Below are 10,403 nucleotides of genomic sequence, written 5' to 3'. Positions count from 1 at the left end.
ATTAATTAATGTCACTCATTCCGTATCAATATGCGCAGACCGTCACTATGGTTTTCCTCTCTCCTTATGTATGTATGTGTACGTAGCTGCAGCACAACCAATCAAATTAACAGGATTTGGACGTTTAAAAAAACGGCAAAGCTACAGAGCTCAGGGAACGAAATACGAAATAACCGCTCGAATATGCTTCCGCGAGTAATTTCTTTTGGCTACGTAGGTTATGAACTTTCGACTAAAAAACGAACTGCAACTTGTAAAACATGCAAGAAGAGAATATCGGATGGAAATGCCACGACGTCCAACTTTGTCCGGCATTTGAAGCTTCACAAAGATCGGTAGGTGGCGCTTTTCTTTTGCTGTAAGATAGCTGACTTTAGCTAACTTCGTGTTAGCATGTGTACTCCGGGTTAAATTGGTGATTATTTACCATAAATCCGGTCCTTCAAATGCCTCCACAAATAATGTGCACCGTGTTAGCTCAGGAAGCCGGTGGATAGTGAGCGGGGCTCCGGAACAGAAAGCAGATTCTGGACCTGAACACAGGGAACAGAGTCTCTCTGTCCCATCATGATGATGAGCCGGGTCTAGTATCATCTAAGGATGGTTGGTGTATTTGAAGACATCTACGTTGGGAAATTATATTGACAATATATTGTTTTGACAGGTCAGAGAAAAGAGGAAAAAACTGCTGTTATGGTTCTTTGTATTGTGCTGTGGAAATGTCAGCATTTTCCTCTTTTTTATTGAATATCAAGTTTAACAGAACTGGGCAATAAAGTGGTCCAATTTAAAAATGTTTTTTATACTTTGTGTTCAGCTACACATGTTCTATCATTTGAGATAAATACATATTTTAAAACGAACAAATGGTCTATTATTTGAATTTTATGTATAATTGCAAATTATAAAAAAATAATAATAATAAAAACGACTCGAAATGACTTGAAATTAAAGGTTCTTGACTTGAGACTTGACTCGGACTTGAGGACAAAGACTTGAGACTTACTTGAGACTTGCAACACAGTGACTTGGTCACACCTCTGATGTTAACTAATGTTAGTACACTAGTTAGCTAATGCTAAGACACTAGTTCATCACATTGTTTGTGCCAGCTGTGTCCATCAGCCTCAGTATGTTGCAGATCAAAGTTAATTATTTCTATGTTGTTGTGCATGTTGATGTTTTCAGATGTGTCCCGTAAACGTGAGAGAGAAGACGATCTTTTTCTACCACTAGCCTGCAGCTCACATGGATCCACAGCCTGTTCTCAGCAGAACCAGCTGATCTGAACTTAAGCCTGTAGACCAAAGTCCAGCTTTGCTTTCCAGGCTTTTGGTCCCAGTAAAGCAGCATTCTGGTGTTGGTCCTCATAAGGGTGAGAAAACCAGTATGCGTGTGCTGAGCAGGTCTGGATCACTGCTCCTCTTCATCAGGGCTCATGTTTATACTAAAAAGAGGCTTTCTGTGCGCTGACCTGTTAGAGATGGTTTGACCTCAGTTTTTCTTCCTTTTTTACGGCGATAATATTAATAATGCTCTCAGTGAAAAGAAAATCGGCTCCCTGAACAGAAGCCCTTCAGGCAGAAGATTAGCGCTCGTCTCTCATCTGGAGGACAAAGTCACTCCGTTCAATAGCTTCATTTTCTGAGCTGCCTCGGAATAATATTCATCTATTCATTTCTGAGCCGAGGCTGTAAAAGAGGCAGAGAAATTCAAAGAGCTGCTGAGGATTTTATTCATGAGGGGAAAACACAGTATGAACCTTGATAGCGCCCCCTACAGGCCTGAAACATCTGAAATATCTGTCAGAGATCTGAAGGATAAATTCTTGATAATTAAAAAATGAGCAGCTTCCTGCCTAACAGCCTCATTAAGCTGTAATTAATTCATCTCTAAAGTTTATTGATGTGAGAAAAGCCAATAATCAAACCAGTAAGCAGAAAGGAAACCCATTCAGGACGACTGGACCAGAACCAGCAGAGCAGAACCAGCAGACTGGTCCGCTGCACACCAAACACATACACATCATCCTGAGACCAAAGTAAAGATGTTATCAAAACAAACTGGCTTAATTTCATGATTAATTATGTTTATCCATAAGTAAAACATAATTTACAGTCTAATGCTGGTCAGCACCAGTTTGAGCATTAAACTGGTGGCAGAAGATGTTCATTAGCTTAGCACATTTCAGTAACAAGGCTTAATAAAACAACACAACCAAATATGAAACAAGCAATAAACATCCCAAATGATCAAATTCCACCATCAAAACATCCACATCAATATATTGATCAATGTTCCAGTTATTGATAATCAAAGTAACTCCAACCAGCCTGAAAGGAACTCAGGGTTTCAGATGTTTTTCAGTTTTCTGGAAGTTTGTTCCAGATCTGTGGAGCATAGAAGCTGAATGCTTCTTGTCCATGTTTGGTTCTGGTTCTGCTCTGCATCCAGAACCAGAACCAGAACCAGCAGGTTGATCCAACAGCAGATCTTTAATCCATTCAGTGATTTATAAACTACCAGCAGTGAAGGACTGTAGAGCCGTGTGGTGTAGAACTAGATGGTGTAGAACCGGGTGGTGTAGAACTGGGTGGTGTCTCTATCCTCCTGGTTCTAGTCAGAACTCCAGCAGCAGCGTTCTGGACCGTTGGGTTGTCAATCAGACCTGTGGAGACGCTGCTGCAGGAATCAAAGCCACTAAAGAGAAACTAAAGCCAGGATGAGTTTCTCTGATCTGAGACAGAACCAGCAAAGATCAGGAATGTTTTCTCTAACTGTTGCTGAACGTAATGAGCAGAAAATGGGCCTTCATCACCTCCTCCTCCTCCTCCTCCAGTGAACATCCGTCCTCTCAGAACCAGAACCAGCTGCTCTTTGTGCCGCAACAATATGGAGCGAATGTCGAGGGCTGCGCTGTAAAAACGGGTCCATCTGTCTGCAGGAACTCCCCCAGCTGAGCCATGGTGTGTGTGTGTGTGTGTGTGTGTGCGTGTGTGTGGCTCACACCCCGACCCTCGCTAACTGGTGTATAATTGACTCCCAGTTGTTTTCCCACAGTGGCTCCTCTAACACAGCGTGACTTCTAATGGACAGCAACACAATGCTCACTCATTAGTCCCAACACACACACACCCTCACCCACACACACACCCTCACCCTCACCCACACACACACCCTCACCCACACACACACACACACACACAAGATGCCACTTTCTCTCCCTGATCAACCAAACATCATAAACTAATCAATCAACTAATTTAATTATATCAGTTAAATCAGAGATGTGTTGTAATTGAATGATTTGATTTTGATCGGCGGTTTGTGGAACAGCGTCTCTGTGAAGCTGCTTCATGAGGAAAACTGATTTTCTCTTTCTGATCATTCACTGATCAGATCCAAACTTTGGGATCGGTTCAAACTCATTCCTGTTCTGAAACATGGAAATGTTCTCCTTCTGGGGTCAAAGTTCACCTCAGTTCAGTTCATTTCTGCAGCGATAATTCAGAACTAACGACCCAAAAAAAGAATCATTTCAGTTGAAAATCACATTCAGTCCAGTTACCCACAGAGCTCGGTTTATTATTCTAACCAGTTTAAAAGTTTCTCTCTGAGAAACCTGCAGAGCATCACTCCTCCTGACCAGCAGGGGGCGACAGAGGAGACCTCCATCAGAACCAGAACCGGGCTCGGTACCAGCGACCAAATGTAAATTTGAGAAAACAGAAACAGAAAAACTGATGTCAGAAAAAAATAACTCCATTTTTGTTTATTCTTCATTCATTTTGAGCAGAAAGATTTTCTGATTATGACCAATGAGTAGATAGAGGTCATATGGAGGTCATGTGGAGGTCATATGGAGGTCATGTGGAGGTCAGATGGAGGCCATGTGGAGGTCAGATGGAGGTCATGTGGAGGTCATATGGAGGTCATGTGGAGGTCATGTGGAGGTCATGTGGAGGTCAGATGATTTGTTAGGATGTGATAATTGAAGGTTTTTGGTTCTCTTGGACTTTATTTTCTTCGGTCTGTTTCGTCTCCTGATCTTTTCTGCAGCTGTTTTTTTCCGGGTTTTCTGATTCGCTGCTCTGGATCCAGCGGCAGGTTGATGACCTTCATCCTCCTCCTCCTCAGAGTGTTTTTGTCCTGAACACACCTGAGCTCTGCAGGAAGCTCTTTGTGTTGCTGCCTTTTGTTCGGCGCTGCGCTGACGGAGACGGAGTTGCTTTTGTTTTCGGCTCTGATGAACATTTTCACCTCCTGCCTCATTGTCTGCTTCTGACTCAACAACAAAACGTTTCCATGGACGAATCTGTATTTCTCAACGTTCTGCCTCCGTCAGCGTCCGTGTTTCTGTCGGTTCCATCAGAGCCATTCTGTTCAGATTTCTACGTCTGAGAACGAATCTGAGGAGGGAGAAAATTACTGAGAAAATATTCATTTAATCCAAAAACATTTTATTCAGAACCAAACTTGTTTTCGAGCTGAAACTTGAGCAGAGCGGTTTGGTGCTGATAACTCAGTAGTTACTGTCAAATAATTTGAGTTATTTACTCATAAGAGGAAAAAAGGACTTTGTATCTTATCAATGCATTTATACATGTCACACTTTACATATTTTGAATCTAAATATCTAACGATTCTCATATTTAGTGAACTACTATAAATATATTTAACTTTAAACGTCATATTTAGATTGCTTTACAGACACTTGGCTGCTCAGAGCAAATCGTTTACTAACTGAATATTTAGTCAGTTTAAGGCTGAGGAAATATTTGGCAGCTTTTAGCTCACTAACTAAACATTTAGTTTGAAAGTGTGATATTTAGAAATAATTGAATCATGAGGTGAAAATATGAGAAACTTCAGGTCATCAGGAACTTTGAACTTTAATCTGGTTTCATGACCATCTGGGGTTCTCTGCAGCATCCAGACAGTCAGTATGTTACCAAACAGTGTCTGACTTCCTGTCCAGAATCAGCTGACCTGTCAGGGACGGCAGCATCTGGTTGGCTGCCAGCCTGATGATGTCACAGTCTGTCCATCAGCCAGAACCGCCTGCCTGCACACAGTAATGAATTCACTGCTCCAAGTGGGCCGCCCGCTGTGACACACACACAGAGACACACACACACACCTACACACACACACACTGGGCTGCAGAGAGCCGGAAGGGGGGTTAGGCTCTCAGGTCAATTAGCAGCTAATTGGTGGACAAGCTCTCATGTTTGATTGGCTAATTATTCATTTAGCAGTTTGAGTTGAAGGGAGATCTGACCACACACACACAGAGACACACACACACACACAGAGACACACACACAGAGACACACACACAGACACACACACAGACACAGAGAGACACACACACAGAGACACACACACAGAGACACACACACACACACAGAGAGACACACACACAGAGACACACACACAGACACACACACAGACACAGAGACACACACACAGACACACACACAGACACAGAGAGACACACACACAGAGACACACACACAGAGACACACACACACACACAGAGAGACACACACACAGAGACACACACAGAGACACACACACACACACAGAGACACACACACAGACACACACACAGACACAGAGAGACACACACACAGAGACACACACACAGACACAGAGACACACACACACAGAGACACACACACAGACACACACACAGACACAGAGACACACACACACACACACACAGAGACACACACACAGAGACACACACACAGCAGGTAACTAAAACAACATGATACATCCAGCAGCAGATCAGGATTTTCTGTATCAGAAAATCTTAATCTGTAAATGTTTCCCTCCTGATGGCTCGGTCGACCCGGTTCTACTGGAACCAGAACATCTGCTCCACCTCCAGCTGCTGTGGTTCTGACCCAAACCAACCTGTTCCCCTCCTGGCCTGTGGGGGCGCTGCACCAAGAACCACTGAAGGAAACGACACAAAAACCTCTGAAGACACTGAGAGCAAATTCCTTCTTCACCAGATGGAAACAAGATGGAGGCGTCAGATTTTTCTCTTTAGTCTTTGGCTGAAGACCAGGAGCCATTTCTGCTGCTAGCGCTAGGCTAGCTTTAGCGTTGTATTTACCCAGAATTCCATGCGCTGTAGTAGACTTCCCGTTTTTGGAGCTTTTTCTGCGCTGCTTGGCGTTCACATTCAAACTGAACCAGAGTTCAGTTCAACCGAACCCAGACCGAGGTTTAGAGGTCAGAGGTCAGAGGTCGGTTAGGATTCACACCTCACCAACCGAACCGGACTTTGACTAGGTAGGTGGAGTAGAGTTATGTTAAAACCTAAATCTGTATCTGAAACAGAAATCCAGAAAAAGTAAATTGGAAAAATAATAATAATAATAATAATAATAGATTAAAGGAGCTGCTTTCATTTTTTTGTTTGTTTCTTGTGTCATTGATGTTCAGAATCTGAGTTTTTGCTGCTGCAGATTCAGATCAGCAGAAAATTACTGGTTCTGGTTCTGGGTCTAGTTGTGTGACCCGGTTTCTCGGTTCTGGTGGTACAGTGTGCTGCTGTCTCATGGCTGCTTTCACACCTTCATCACATTAGCTGCTCCTCCTCCTCCTCCGGCTCTGTGGGAGTTAATTGCAGGGTAGCAGAGAGGAGCGCTGGATTCGCGGCGCGGGGCGTCCAGGAGGAGCCGACCCTGTCATTTAGCTCAGAGTGGCAGCAAGCAGGAGGTTACCCAGCATGCCGCGGGGCAGAGCGGACCGAGCCGCACGGCAGTGGGCGCCTAATAGCAGCTCACAAATACTCACACACACACCCCAACACACTCACACTCTCTCTCACACACACACTGCGGTGAGGATAATGACAGCTGCCTTTTAATGTTGAGCAGGGAGGAAACCTGAGTGAGCAGCAGGGGGGAATCGACAGGCTGAAGGGTGAACAGTTACTGTAGCTGCTCTGAACATGAATGAATGATGGAGAGCAGAACCAGGACCAGGACCAGGACCAGGACCAGGACATGGTGCATTCAGGGACTCCAGGTAAACATCAGGTGGAGGTTCTGCAGGTTCTGGTTGCTGCCCGTCTCTGGTCCGGATCAACGCAGTTCAGGTTCCTCTCCTGCTCCATGTGGGCCGGTTCTGGTTCTGCAGACCCAACAGAACCAGAACCCAGAACACTTTCCAGTTTGAAGTTTTTGACAACCAAACAAAGAGCTGCTGCGTTTTCCTGAGCGGCCAATCAGAGCGCAGGTTATTAAAAGGCCAGAACGGTTCAGATGGAAGCTGCAGCTTTCAGCCTTCAGAGCCTCGTTTCTCTGACTGACACACTGACATTATCAGGCAGTTACAGGCTCAGTGGGTAGAAAGTAGCAGCTAATTACAGCAGATCAGAATAAAAGGCTTTCAGAGAGAAAGCAGGAGAAACGAAGTAATGAGCAGAATATAAAGAGGAGGAGGAGAGAGGAGGAGGAGGAGGAGGAGGAGGAGGAGGAGGAGGAGGAGGAGGAGGAGAGAGGAGGAGGAGGAGGAGGAGGAGAGAGGAGGAGGAGGAGGAGGAGGAGGAGGAGGAGGAGGAGAGAGGAGGAGGAGGAGGAGGAGGAGAGAGGAGGAGGAGGAGGAGGAGGAGGAGGAGGAGGAGGAGGAGGAGGAGGAGGAGGAGGAGGAGGAGAGAGGAGCAGAAAGGCTCAGTTTCCAGGTGACCCAAACTCTTCATTTATTAAAGAAACAAATATGGAAGGAAAATAATTTTTGCTTTTTGATTCTTTTTAAAGATCAAATCTGAAAAGTGTGGCGTACCGTTACATTCAGCCCTCCGAATCAGAACTCTGTAGAACCTTCAGGTCAAACTCTTCTGACCTCCTGCAGCTGTGAGCTGCGCTGCGGCACCAGGAACCAGAGATCAGCGCTGATGTGAATCTGCTGTCAGATCGGACAGGACCGGACCGGACCGGATCGGACCGGATTGGATCGGACCGGATCGGATTGGATCGGACCGGATCGGACCGGATTGGATCGGACTGGATCGGACCGGATTGGATCAGACCGGATTGGATCGGATCGGATTGGATCGGATCGGATCGGATTGGACCGGACCGGACCGGACCGGACCGGATCGGACCAGGTCAATCTGAGGAGACGAGTCTCCCTCTGAGTCTCACTGTTTTCATTTCAACCAGTTTTTGTTTTGTTTCTCTTAAAGCTTTTAAAGCTGCAAACAGAGAAAAACATTCAGAACCGAGAAGCAAAGAGACTCTGAAGGACAAGCAGAGAGAGAGAGAGTGTGTGTGTGTGTGTGTGTGTGTGTGTGTGTGTGTGTTTGTGTTTGGTTTCTGAAATCAGATTTCAAAGGCAGAAATAAAAAGATGAAAAATGAAATTGAAGAGGAAAAGAGGATGAAGTGAAAATCGGAGGAAAAACAAAGTAAAAGCTGAATTAAAATCAGAAACATTAAAGAGGAAGAATGAAAGAAAAAGAAAGGAAGGATGGAGAGAAGAGAAGAAGAATGAATAAAAATGTGGAAGAGAAAATCTGAAAAGTGTGAAAAGCTGAAAACTAGAAGTGAATCATTGGCTGTGGTCACCATGGCGACAGCCTGCTGCCTTGCCCATAGGCAACAGGGAATCAAACCTCCACCATGTGTTTGCTACTGAAGGTCGTCCTGCTGAAGGTCGTCCATTATGCAGATGAAAAGCTGCAGTCAGAGGCGGCGTCCTTGTGCTGCAGCAGGTGGAGACGCAGCTCAGCTTTTAGCGTCTATTCAGCAAAAACACTTAAAAAAAAAACACTTTAATTACCAGAACGACGCCGAGGCGTTCCTCAGGACAGCAGCAATGCATGCTGGGAAGGTCAGCCAGCAGACTGGATCCATATTTAGATATCAGAAGATAATTGATCACATTTTAGTCAAAATATCCACAAAATCAGCAGCAGATTCAATTCGACTGACATTTACTGTTTTTATTCTTTCCAAGTAGCTTCTTTAGAAATGTGACTGTGGACGCTAACGTTAGCATTAGCTGCTAAATGTTAGCATTGAGATGCTATTTCAGGCTAGCAGAGCTTTGCTGACAGGCTTTTAGCACAACCACGTCGTTTTCCCATCAGATCGTTCGGAAGCAGAGAGAAGCGTTTCCATGGCAACTGTTAGCAGATGTAGCGTCAGATCTACGGCGTACCGGAAACACACCAGAACAAAGGTTCCTACTCTGAGTTGAAATTTAAACTCTGCAGGAACCTTCAGTTCCTGAAATGTTCTTTTGGACCAGAACCGGGCCAGACTTCAGGGCCAGGTCCACCGTTCCCAGAGCTTTACTGGGCAGAATGATGTGGGAACTGGACCCCAGTAACCAGCACCAGAACCAGAAGCAGAACTTTACTCTGCTGTCAGACAAAATCCTCATTTCCTCCTTCCAGCTCAGACCCAGTTAGGAAACCATCAGGCTGGCTGAACTGGTTGAACTGGCTGAACTGGGTTCTGGTTCTGATTCCTGTGATTCCAGTCATCTTCATCACTTTGTTCCATCAGAACCTTCCTGTTGAGAGGGGAACCGGACCTTCTACCCGTCCTGCAGCCCAACAGCGGAGTGAATCAGTCTAAACAGCGTGAGCTCCCCCTGGTGGCCAGAAGCTGGAAACGCATCCAAGTTTCAGCTCAGAGTTTTTCCATTAAAGGTTTGGGGACAGAATGAAGGATGGAACCGATGGAACCGATGGAACCCGATGGAACCCGATGGAACCCGACGGAACCCGACGGAACCGATGGAACCCGATGGAACCGATGGACTGATGGAACCCGATGGACTAATGGAACCCGATGGAACCCGATGGAACCGATGGACTGATGGAACCCGATGGACTGATGGAACCCGATGGAACCCGATGGAACCGATGGACTAATGGAACCCGATGGAACTGACGGAACCCGATGGACTGATGGAACCCGATGGAACCCGATGGAACCGATGGACTGAATAACCTGCCACACTTATGAGTTATTGATCGGTCTGGAGTTGTGGAGGACAAACAGCAGCAGCCAATCAGAGAGCAGCGCAACAGGAAGCCTTCAGGTTGGTGAGGAGAGCGGCGCTCATGAGGCGTTACCATGGTAACGGGACCAAAAGGCTCAGAGCAAAATGTTCTGGACTGTCAAGGATAGTTTTTGACAACACTTTTTCCCTCCACTCAACCTTCCATTAATATTCAGCCGCCTCAGTGATCCTGGCTCAGCTGAAGCTCAGACACGAGTTCAAGAGTTTCTAGTTTTATGGTTTTTATCGGCTGGATCTAAAGGATCTTAAACATGGGACCTGTTTTCATTTTCTAAATTATCAAAGGAATTTGATTTTCAAGAAGTTCTGAATTCACCCAAAAGGGGTGGGGCATCAAGGTTCTGATGG

The sequence above is a fragment of the Xiphophorus couchianus genome, chromosome 5 (genome assembly GCF_001444195.1).
Source record: "Xiphophorus couchianus chromosome 5, X_couchianus-1.0, whole genome shotgun sequence".
Lineage (NCBI taxonomy): Eukaryota > Metazoa > Chordata > Actinopteri > Cyprinodontiformes > Poeciliidae > Xiphophorus > Xiphophorus couchianus.
The sequence above is the reverse complement of the archived record's forward strand: the minus strand, read 5'-3'. Positions refer to the sequence as shown.